The sequence below is a fragment of the Stomoxys calcitrans genome, chromosome 2 (genome assembly GCF_963082655.1).
Source record: "Stomoxys calcitrans chromosome 2, idStoCalc2.1, whole genome shotgun sequence".
Taxonomy (NCBI): Eukaryota; Metazoa; Arthropoda; class Insecta; order Diptera; family Muscidae; genus Stomoxys; species Stomoxys calcitrans.
In genome coordinates, this window is record NC_081553.1 from 102,753,530 (window position 1) to 102,763,902 (window position 10,373).

The window sequence follows — 10,373 nt, forward strand, 5'->3', positions numbered from 1 at the left end:
ACAGCCCCTTCCTTTGTACCCATTGTTTTTGGAAAGGGTACTAAAATGGCTTTTCCCTTCGAAAGGGAAAGGTTACTAAAACTAGGCTTTCCTTTTGGAAAAGGTATTAAAACTACCCTTTTCTTTGGGCAAAGGTACTAAAACTACCTTTATCTTTGAGAAATGGTAATGAAGCTACCCTTTACCTTTGGGAAAGGTACTAAGACTACCCTTTGCTTTCGGCAAGGCTGCCAATACTACCCTTTCCTTATAGGAAGGCTAATAAAACAACCAGTTCCTTTTGGGGAGGTTACTAAATTATATATAAAAAAAGTGTAAAAAAGTACATTTGATTAAAGTTCATTCTAAGTTTTATTAAAAATGCATTTACTTTCTTTTAAAAAATCCGCAATTACTTTTTGGGCAACCCAATACCATTTTTCGGAAATGGTACTAAAAGTACGCTTTCCTTTGAGAAATGTTACTAAAAGTACCCTTTCCTATGGGAAAAGGTATTAATCTTACCCTCTCTCTTAGCCATGGCAACTAAAGCTTCGCTTTCATTTAGGTAACTGCACTGAAATTGGGGAACAGTAACTACCCTTTCGTTTAGGAAAGGGTACTGAAACTACCCATCTCTTGGTACTGAAACTACCCCCTCCTTTAGGACAGGCAACTGATACTATCATCTACGTTGGAACAGGGTACTGAATCTACGTTTCGCTTTAAGACAGGGTACAGAAACTACCCTTTCCCTTGGAACAGGGTAATGAACCTCCTCTTTCTCTTGGGAACGTGCAAAGAAACTTCGATTTCCCTTTGAACAGGATGCAGAAACCACTCTTTCCCTTGGGACAGGGTACAGAAATTACCTTTTACCTTGGGACGAGGAACAGAAACTACCCTTTTTCTTCGCACAGGGTACAGAAACTACTCTTTTTCTTGGGACAGGGTACAGATACTACCTTTTCCCTTGGGAGGGAGTACAGAAACTTCCCTTTCTCTTGGGAAAGGATACAGAAACTACCCTTTCCCTTTGTACGGGGAAGAGAAACTTCCCTTTCCCTTGGGACTGTGTTCTGAAGCTACCCCTTCCCTTGGGACGATGTACAGAAACTACTCTTTCGCTTGAGACAGGGTACATAAATTATTCTTTCTTTAGGTCAGTGTACAGAAACTAACCTCTCCCTTAGGACGGGGTACTGAAACAACATTTCTCTTGAGACAGGATACAAACACTCCCCTTTCGCTGGGGACAGGGTACAGAATCTACCATTCTACCTCCTTTCGCTTAGAACAGGGTACAGAAACTACGCTTTCCCTTGGGTCAGTGTACAGAAACTACCTTTTCCCTTGAGACAGGGTACAGCAAATATCTTTTCATTTGGGACAAGGAACAGAAATTACCTTATCGCATGGAAAAGGTTACGGAAACTACCCTTTTCCTTCGGACAGGTTACAGAAAAACCCTTTCCCTTGAGACAGGGTAGAGAAACCTCTCTTTCCTTTGGTACAGCGTACAAAATTAAGTAGTTTTTGTAACGTACTTCTAATGCACAGTGTGATTGTCTATAGGACTGATGGCTTGGCATTGCCAGAAATGAAATCAAACGAAATGAAAAGAAATGCAACTACCCTTTCCTTTGGAACACGGTACAGAAATTACCCTTTTCCTTGGGACAGCTTACTGAAACTACCTTTTCCCCAGGGACAGTGTACCGAATCTTCCCACTCCCTTAGAACAGGGTACTGAACCACGCTTTTCCATAGGACAGGGTATTAAAACTACCCTTTCCTCTAGGACAGGGTGCCGAAACCACCCTTTCCTTGGGGCAGGGTACACTTTTCCTTAGGACAGGGAACAGGAACTGCCCTTTCCATTGGGACAAGGTACAGAAACTGCCTTTTCTTTGGAACATGGTACAGAAACTACCCTTTCCTTTGGGAAAGGGTACAGAATCTACCCCTCCCCTGGGCATAGGTTAGAGAGGCCACCCTTTCCCTTGGACCGGGGCACAGAAACGCGTCTACCCTTTGGGACAGAGTACAGTAACTTTTCTCTTGGTATAGGATATGGAAACCACCCATTCCCTTGGGACAGGATACAAAAACTCCCCTCTTTTTCTGGCAGGGTACAGAAATTACCCTTTCGCTTGGGAAGGGTACAGCAAATGGCCTTGCCCTTGGGACAGAGCACAGACACTACCTTTTCCCATGGGACGGGGTACAGAAACTACCCCTTCTCTTGGGACAGAATACAGAAACTACCCTTTCCCTTTGGGTCAGTGTACAGAAGCTAACCCTTTCCCGGGGGACTGGGTTCTGAAGCCACCCTTTTCCTTGGGACAGGGTACAGAAACTACACTTTCGCTTGGGACAGGGTACAGAAATAACTCTTTCCTTTGGGTCAGTGCACAGAAGCTAACCCTTTCCCTTGGGACAGGGTACAGAAACTCCCCTTTCGCTGGGGACAGGGTACAGAATCTACCCTTTCCCTTGGCACAGGGTACAGAAACTAACCTTTTGCTTAGAGCAGGGTACAGAAACTACGCTTTCCCTTGGGACAGTGTACAGGAACTATCTTTTCCTTTGGGACAGGGTACAGAAAATATATTTTCACTTGAGACAAGTAACAGAAATTACTTTATCGCGTGGTATAGTTTACAGAAACAATCCTTTCCCTTGGGACATGGTACAAGAACCCCCTTTTCTTTGGAACACGGTACTGAAATTTCCCTTTCCTTTGGAACTTGGTACAGAAATTAACCTCTCCCTTAGGACAGGGTACTGAAACTACCTTTTCCCTTGGGACAGTGTAATGAAACTTCCAAATTCCTTAGAACAGTGTACTGAAAGCACGCTTTCCCATAGGACAGTGTACTGACTGAACTACCCTTTCCTATAGGACAGGGTAATAAAACTACACTTTCCTTTAGGACAGGGCGACGAAACTACACTTCCCTGTGACTACCCTTTCCCTAATTACAGGGAACAGGAACTGTCCTTTCCCTTAGGAAAAGGTACAGAAACTTCCCTTTCCTTGAACAGTGTACAGAAGCTACAGAGGGTAGAGAAATTACCCTTTGCGGCACAGGGTAGAGAAATTACCCTTTGCTTTCGGACAGGATACAGAATGTACCCTTTCCCTTGGTATAGGTTAGAAAGACCACCTATTCCCATGCAACGGGGTACAAAAACTCCTCTATCCGTTGGAACAGAGTGCAGGAACTACCCTTTCCCTTGGTACAGGATATGGAAGCCACAAGTTCCCTTGGGATATGAAGCAGAAACTCCCCTTTCTTTTCTGGCAGGGTACAGAAACTATCCTTTCCCTTGGGAGATGGTGCAGAAACTACCCTTTCCCTTGGGAGATGGTGCAGAAATTACCCTCTCCCTTAGGACAGGGTAGTGGAACTGCTTTGCCATTGGGACAGTGTACTAAAACTTCCCACTCTCTTAAGACAGGAAACAGGAACTGCCCTTTCGCTTGGGACAAGGTACAGAAACTGCTTTTTCTTTAGGACAGGGTGCTGAAACTACCCTTTCCTTTGGTACAGTAACTACCCATTTCCTTGGTACAGAGTACAGAAAATACCCTTTTTCTTGGGACAGGGTAGAGAAAATACCGTTTTACTTGGTGCAGTGTACAAAATCTGCCCTTTCCCTTGGTATAGGATGTGGAAACCACCCTTTTCCTTGGGACAGGGTCCGGAAACTCCCATATTCTTTTGGGCAGGCTACAGTAACTACCTTTTCCTTGGGACATTGTACAGGAATTACTATTTCCATTAGGGCAGGGTACTGAAATTACCTTTTCCCTTGGGACGATGTACTGAAACTGCCTTTTCCCTTGGGACAGTGTACTTAAACTATCTTTTCCGTTGGGACAGTGTATTGAATCTCCCCACTCCCTTAGGACAAGGTACTCAAACAACCCTTTCTCTTAGAACAGGAACTGCCCTTTCGCTTGGGACAAGGTACAGAATTTTTCTTTTTTTTTGGGAAAGGGTGCTGAAACTACCCTTTCTTTTGGTACAGTGTACAGTAACTACCCATTTCCTTGGTACAGGGTACAGAAAATACCCTTTCTCCTGGGACAGGGTAGAGAAAATACCGTTTTCCTTGGTGCAGTGTACAAAATCTGCCCTTTCCCACCTTTTCCTTGAGACAGGGTGCAGAAACTCTCATATTCTTTTGGACAGGGTACAGTATCTACCTTTCCCTTGGGACATTGTACAGGAATTTCTATATCCCTTAAGGGAGGGTACTGCAATTACCTTTTCCCTTGGGACGATGTACTGAAACTGCCTTTTCCCTTGGGACAGTGTACTTAAACTATCTTTTCCCTTGGGACAGTGAACTGAAACTCCCAACTCCCTTAGGACAAGGTACTCAAACAACCCTTTCCCTTAGAACAGGGTACTGAAACTAACTTTGCACTTGGTGCAGCGTGCTGAAACTACCCTATCCTTTGGGACAGGGTACAGAAGCTTCCCTTTTAATTGGGACGTAGTACTGAAACTTCCCCCGCGACAGGTAGCAGAGACTTCCCTTTCTCTTGAGATAGGCTACAGAAACTACCCTTGCGCTTGGGAAATATTACTACGAACTACCTCTCTCTTGGGACGGGGAACAGAAACTACCTTCCCTTGGAACAGGGTACAAAAGAAGCTTCTCTTTCCCTTTGGATAGGATATAAAAGATGATTCTCTTTCCCTTTGGACAGTGTACAAAAGCTTCCCTTTCCGTTGGGACAGGGTACAGAAAGTACCCCCTCGTTTGGGACAGGGTACAGAAAGTACCCTCTCCTTTCGGACAGGGTTCTGAAGCTATTATGCCCCCTGAGGCAGGGACTAAAGCCACTCTTCCCCTTGGGACAGAGTACCAAAACTACCCTTTGCATGTCGAAGTATTGGGCGTCACCCCACTCCCAGAGAAACACCCAAAATGGGCACCCTAGCCAATCACGGATACATGGTACTCGGTTTGTTTGTTCTGTATAGACTGAAAAACGGCAGAAACGATTTTCTCTAAATTTTCGCAATTTATTGTGTAGGTTGAAAGGAAACATAGGTTATATAATTTTTCGATATCGAAGGGGAAATGACCCTCCCCCTTATGCAAAAAACATAACCCAAAATCAAAAGTTGACCGATCGGGACCATCTAGGTATCAAATTAAAGGTATTGGAGAGTAGAATACGAATATGACATTAAAATTTGAGTCTAAGTGTCAGTCTGGCCGCCCCAACCCCAAAACTCCCCCGAACAGATATATTGGACTTTCATTTCAGTATGGGGCTCAAGTGAAAGGTATTCGGGAGTGGATTTCGAATCTGGCATACAAAATCAGGTCGAAATAGGGGGCCACACCTCAAAAACGCCTTTAGACCCATTATGACTATATGATACTTGGCTGAACCGATTTTCTTAAAATTTTCATAGATTGTGTACGTAGGCAATAAAATTTTTTAGATATGGGGTGAAGGCGGACCCTCCCCTTACCCCAAAAACGCCACCTATATCAAAAAATGGTCTGATGGGCACAATAAGAGTATCAAATGTTTGGTACTGGAGACCAGAAAACGAATCTGGTATTAAAATTTGGCTCCAAGTACCCAACGGGCCCCCAACGGGCCCCAACCCCAAAACTCCTCTAAACAGATAAATTCGAAGTTCATGTCAATATGGGACTCAAATGAAAAGTATTAGGCAGTAGATTACAAATATAGCATAAAACATTAGATCCAAGAAATTGTGGGTCGCCCCAAATAACCCTCAATGGGCATATTAGCCGACCATGGCTATATGGGACTCAAATGAAAGGTATTAGAGAGTAGATTATGAATATGACATTAAAATTTGCATTCAGTTCTAGGTGGCGCTTTTCCTCCTAAAGATATGTCAAATGGGTGATTTGACCCATCATGACAATATGGGACTCAAATGAAAGGTATTTGAGAGTAGACAATGAATTTAATATCCAATTTTGGAGCCAAGTGTTGTGGGGTACGCCCTTAGCACCCCCTTAACTGAGCTTCATTTCCGTTGGGAATAATGAACAAATTTGATATCTATTTTCAGTGCAAAGTGCCGTTGGCCGCCCCAGCCCCAAAACACCCTCCAAACTGCTCATATTTACCGGCCATGGCAATATGGGGCTCAAATCAAAGGGATTTTGGAAGTGCAGCACGAATTTGATATCCATATTTGAGTCGAAATAGCTGAGGTGCCATCCCTCCCCTAATGAGAACACTACACTAGGAAGAACATTACCACCAGGAACCGAGAGGGGGCAAATTCTCGCACACCAATGAGGGCTTTCCGATTCAAGTTTAAACTCAATGATAAGGAACCCTTATTTATAGCCGAGTCCTAAAGGCATCCCGCAGTGCGACACCTTTTTCGGGAAAATTTTTTAAATGACCATGCATGGCATTGTACCTCGCAAATGTCTCCAATATTAAGAGGGGATAAACACCGTTTTGTCCGATATTCTCGCCAGGATTCGAACGCGTTCAGCCTAATAGGCTACAATGGCAGGAATTCGATATCCACATTGAGGGCGAAGTGTCCCCACCCTAAAAAGATTTTTACTGGTTTTTTCTAACAAAAGCAAATTTGGCCCATATATATATAGTGCAGTCCAATTTAAGTTTGAGCTCAATGGTAAGGGACCTCCTTTTCATAGAAGAGTCCGAACGGCGTGCCGCAGTACGACACCTCTTTGGAGAGAAGTTTTTACATGGCATAAAACCTCACAAATGTTACCAGCATTAGGAGGGGAAAACCATCGCTGGAAAATTTTTTTTTTCTAATGGTCTCGCCAGGATTCGAACCCAGGCATTTAGCGTCATAGTCGGACATGTTAACCTCTGCTCTACGGTGGCCGCGTTTGTTCTAACCCATATCATATTCATATGATTGCCCAGTTTTGTATTTTCCCAATACAATGTGAAGAGATTGCAGATAGCTTTCTCAATGTGCTGCAAACGGATTCACAAAATAGCAGTGATTAGGTTGAAAGTTATGTAATTGGTGATGGAAAATGCGAATACCTTTCACTTCACTGTGATGTCATAGTGAGACTGTGCCACATTGGGAATGTCGTCTGTTCGGATTCATTCATACGTTCATTTGTTCGTTCTTTTGATGTTAATGTCAATGACGTTTACAATTTCTTGTCAAGTTGTTGTAAGTTTGTGAAGATATGCAAGTCTTCTGTTGCCGGATGGCTGACTGGCGTTTCCACTCCTCCTCTGTGTATGTGTGTATGTCAAGAGTACTGTGTCGATGAAAGGCATTGTCATTAAAGACATCATTTTCAGAAATCCAGAGTTCGAATTAATCGCATAGATGGGGAACCTAGTCAGCATAGGGGGAATGTTTTGGAAAAAGAAAAAGAATTTATAAAAGATAAATCTTAAAGAAGGGAGTATATTGGCCAAAGGCCTATTAAAGACATATTGGGTTGCCCAAAAAGTAATTGCGGATTTTTCATATAGTCTGCATTGGCAAATTTTTTCACATCTTGTGACTCTGTAATTCCATTCTTTCTTCTGTCAGTTATCAGCTGTTACTTTTAGTTTGCTTTAGAAAAAAAGTGTAAAAAAAATATATTTGATTAAAGTTCATTCTAAGTTTTATAAAAATGCATTTACTTTCTTTTAAAAAATCCGCAATTACTTTTTGGGCAACCCAATATTTTTATCAACTTTGGAAAATTTGTATATCCTAAAGAGCCGAGTTGGTAGCGTGCTTGGATTACCAGTACAGGCGTCGATTCCTGCCAGAAGCTTTGGTCTGTCGCTACTGTGGTATCATAATGGATTTAAAATTGTCTAAGTGAGTCTGTAAAGGACTGCCACTTTTACCTAACCTAACCTAACCTAAAAGTGTGTTGTTTCTAACTTAACCTAAAAGTGTGCGATTTCAATTTCGACCCAAAATATCATCAGCAGACGAATTTTAATTCTATAAAAATGGCCAAAAATTTTGTATATAAACATTTTTTTTATCCATTCATTCTTTCCCTAGCTCCATAGGTGACCCACCTCTGCCTTTGACCTATGAAGATGCTTGCTGGTACTACTCGCACGACATGTAAGATGATACGCATCATTCTTTTTTTTTTTCTAGCAAAAGAAAATGAGTTTCGTTTATTTCATTGTGTTCGTCGGCGAAAGGATGGGGTAAAGAGTGAGCCCAACGGCGGCGGTGGAGTTGGCGGTTTTTGCAAAAGCTGAATGTTGTTGACATTTACTCATTAATATGTTGATTGTCGTGCCTCGAAAGTGGCATCGACACTGACATTGTCTCCAACCATGGTTGTCTACTTGCTGTGTTCCCCCACCCCATTAGAGGAATAGAGTGCGCTGGGCTTGTCACCTTCCCAGTCGGGGAACACAAACCAGAGCAAAGGAACAAGAAAAAAACCGGAAAATTTTCAAGTGATAATGAAATATTGTAACGATTAAAACATTTTCCTATTAACTGAACCGCCAACAACGACAAAGGATGATGATGAGGATGTCGAAGATGTTGACGAAGCAGACAACATCAAAGGCTTCAGTTGTTGCTGCAAAGGCATTTGGCGTCTGCCATGAACACAAATGTGGATGTGTTTTTAAAACTCCTTCAAATGCTTGTTGCGTAACTACACACCTACTGCATGGCGTAACATGACGTCCCTGAGGTGGGGTAGTGTCAACTCAAGTAACTTCGCAAAGATACGAAATTACTTTCTTATGCTTGAGGGGTAAATGGTGTGGGTCATAAGCAATCCATTGCTCAAATGAAGCCAAATTCAATACAGTTTCAAGAAACTTTTGGCTTGAGAGAAAATTCTATGAAACTTTTTTTCTTTAGAGATGCATCACCGGTTGAATTACCAGCCGTGTCTGATAGACTGGGTCCCTGGCTTAGGGAAATATACTCTACTTGTATCATAAAGGTCACTCTTGCCCTATACACCTGCAAGAGAGCCATCGCCAACAGTTGGGGGTTTGTCATTCATTGGGTATATACTGCAGTTGTCTAAACTATAATGCTATATGGTGTTGTGGTCTGGTGGACGGTTCTTTAAAAGTCCACCTACTGCTCAATACTCAACCGGATCTAAAAGATGTCTTTTTTGTGCATCACAGCCGCACTGATGACCACACCATCTGATGCACTGAATTTAATGCTACGTCATATGCTTCTAGGCATTGTGGCTAGACAAATTACAGCGACCTCTGCTGTGATGTTAAGGCAGCTTTCTCATTGGTCATGTGACGGCTACGGACACTGTGTTATCCTTGAGAACTGTACCACTATTGCTGATAGAACCGATTGAAACCACGATATCCTTGGTAACAGAACTTACATAGACTTCTATACGGATGGTTCCAAACTAAACGTCCAATTGGGCTTTGGGGTGTACTCTAAAGACCTAGAACTGGTCATATCGAAAAGGTCATCCGACCACTGCAGTGTGTATCAAGCGGAGATGCTTGAAGTTAAGGAAGTGATGGAATGGCTGAGATATAATGTCATTACGACGATTGGCATAAATATCTTCTCAGACAGCCTGGCAGCCATTAAATCCCTGGAGAACATATTTCTGAACACTTAAACCGCCCCCGATTGTCGCAGATCTTTCAACGAGATGGCTGAACAGTTCAAAATTCACCTGTTCTGGGTGCGGGGCCACAGAGATATCCCAGGGAATTGTAAAGCGGACGAGTTTGCGAAACTAGGAACTATCATACACATTCCAGGGATACTGGAATCTGTGGGTATGCCTCTAGCGGCATGTAAGCTAAGTTTTCCGAACCAGGCCCGAAGAACAACGAATGATAAATGGTCACAAAGAGGGTTCTGTGAGTATTCCAAAACTATGTGGCCTAATGTAGACTTGAAGAGGTCTACCGCTTTGCTGTCATTGACTAGAACAAACGTCTCAGTCATTGTGTCCATCTTGACAGGTCACTATCTAATCGGAAAACATGCTGACAGACTGAAGGTTGCCAGCAACGTCTTTTGCAGAAGCTGTGAGGACATCGAAGAAGAAGAGACTATACAACACCTTCTGTGTGTGTGTCCCACTAGCAGTCAGAAGGAGTTCCAATTTAGGTTCTAATTTCTTTGATAACCTGTCTGATTTAGCGGATGTGAACATTCGCAAATTATTGGGCTTTTTAAAGCGGTCTGGATGGTTCAACGGTAGGAGCTACAATAGAAGGCAACTTCCTTCTTCTGTTCCTGCGATATCACAATGGACAAAAACGTCGAAAACGAAAAGTGTGTCTGATAGCAGACTGTCACGTAAACCTAACCTAATCTACTTTAGAGAAAATTTCATGGAAACTTTGTAGAAGTAGAGAAAATTTTATGCAAATTTTGTCTTTTGAT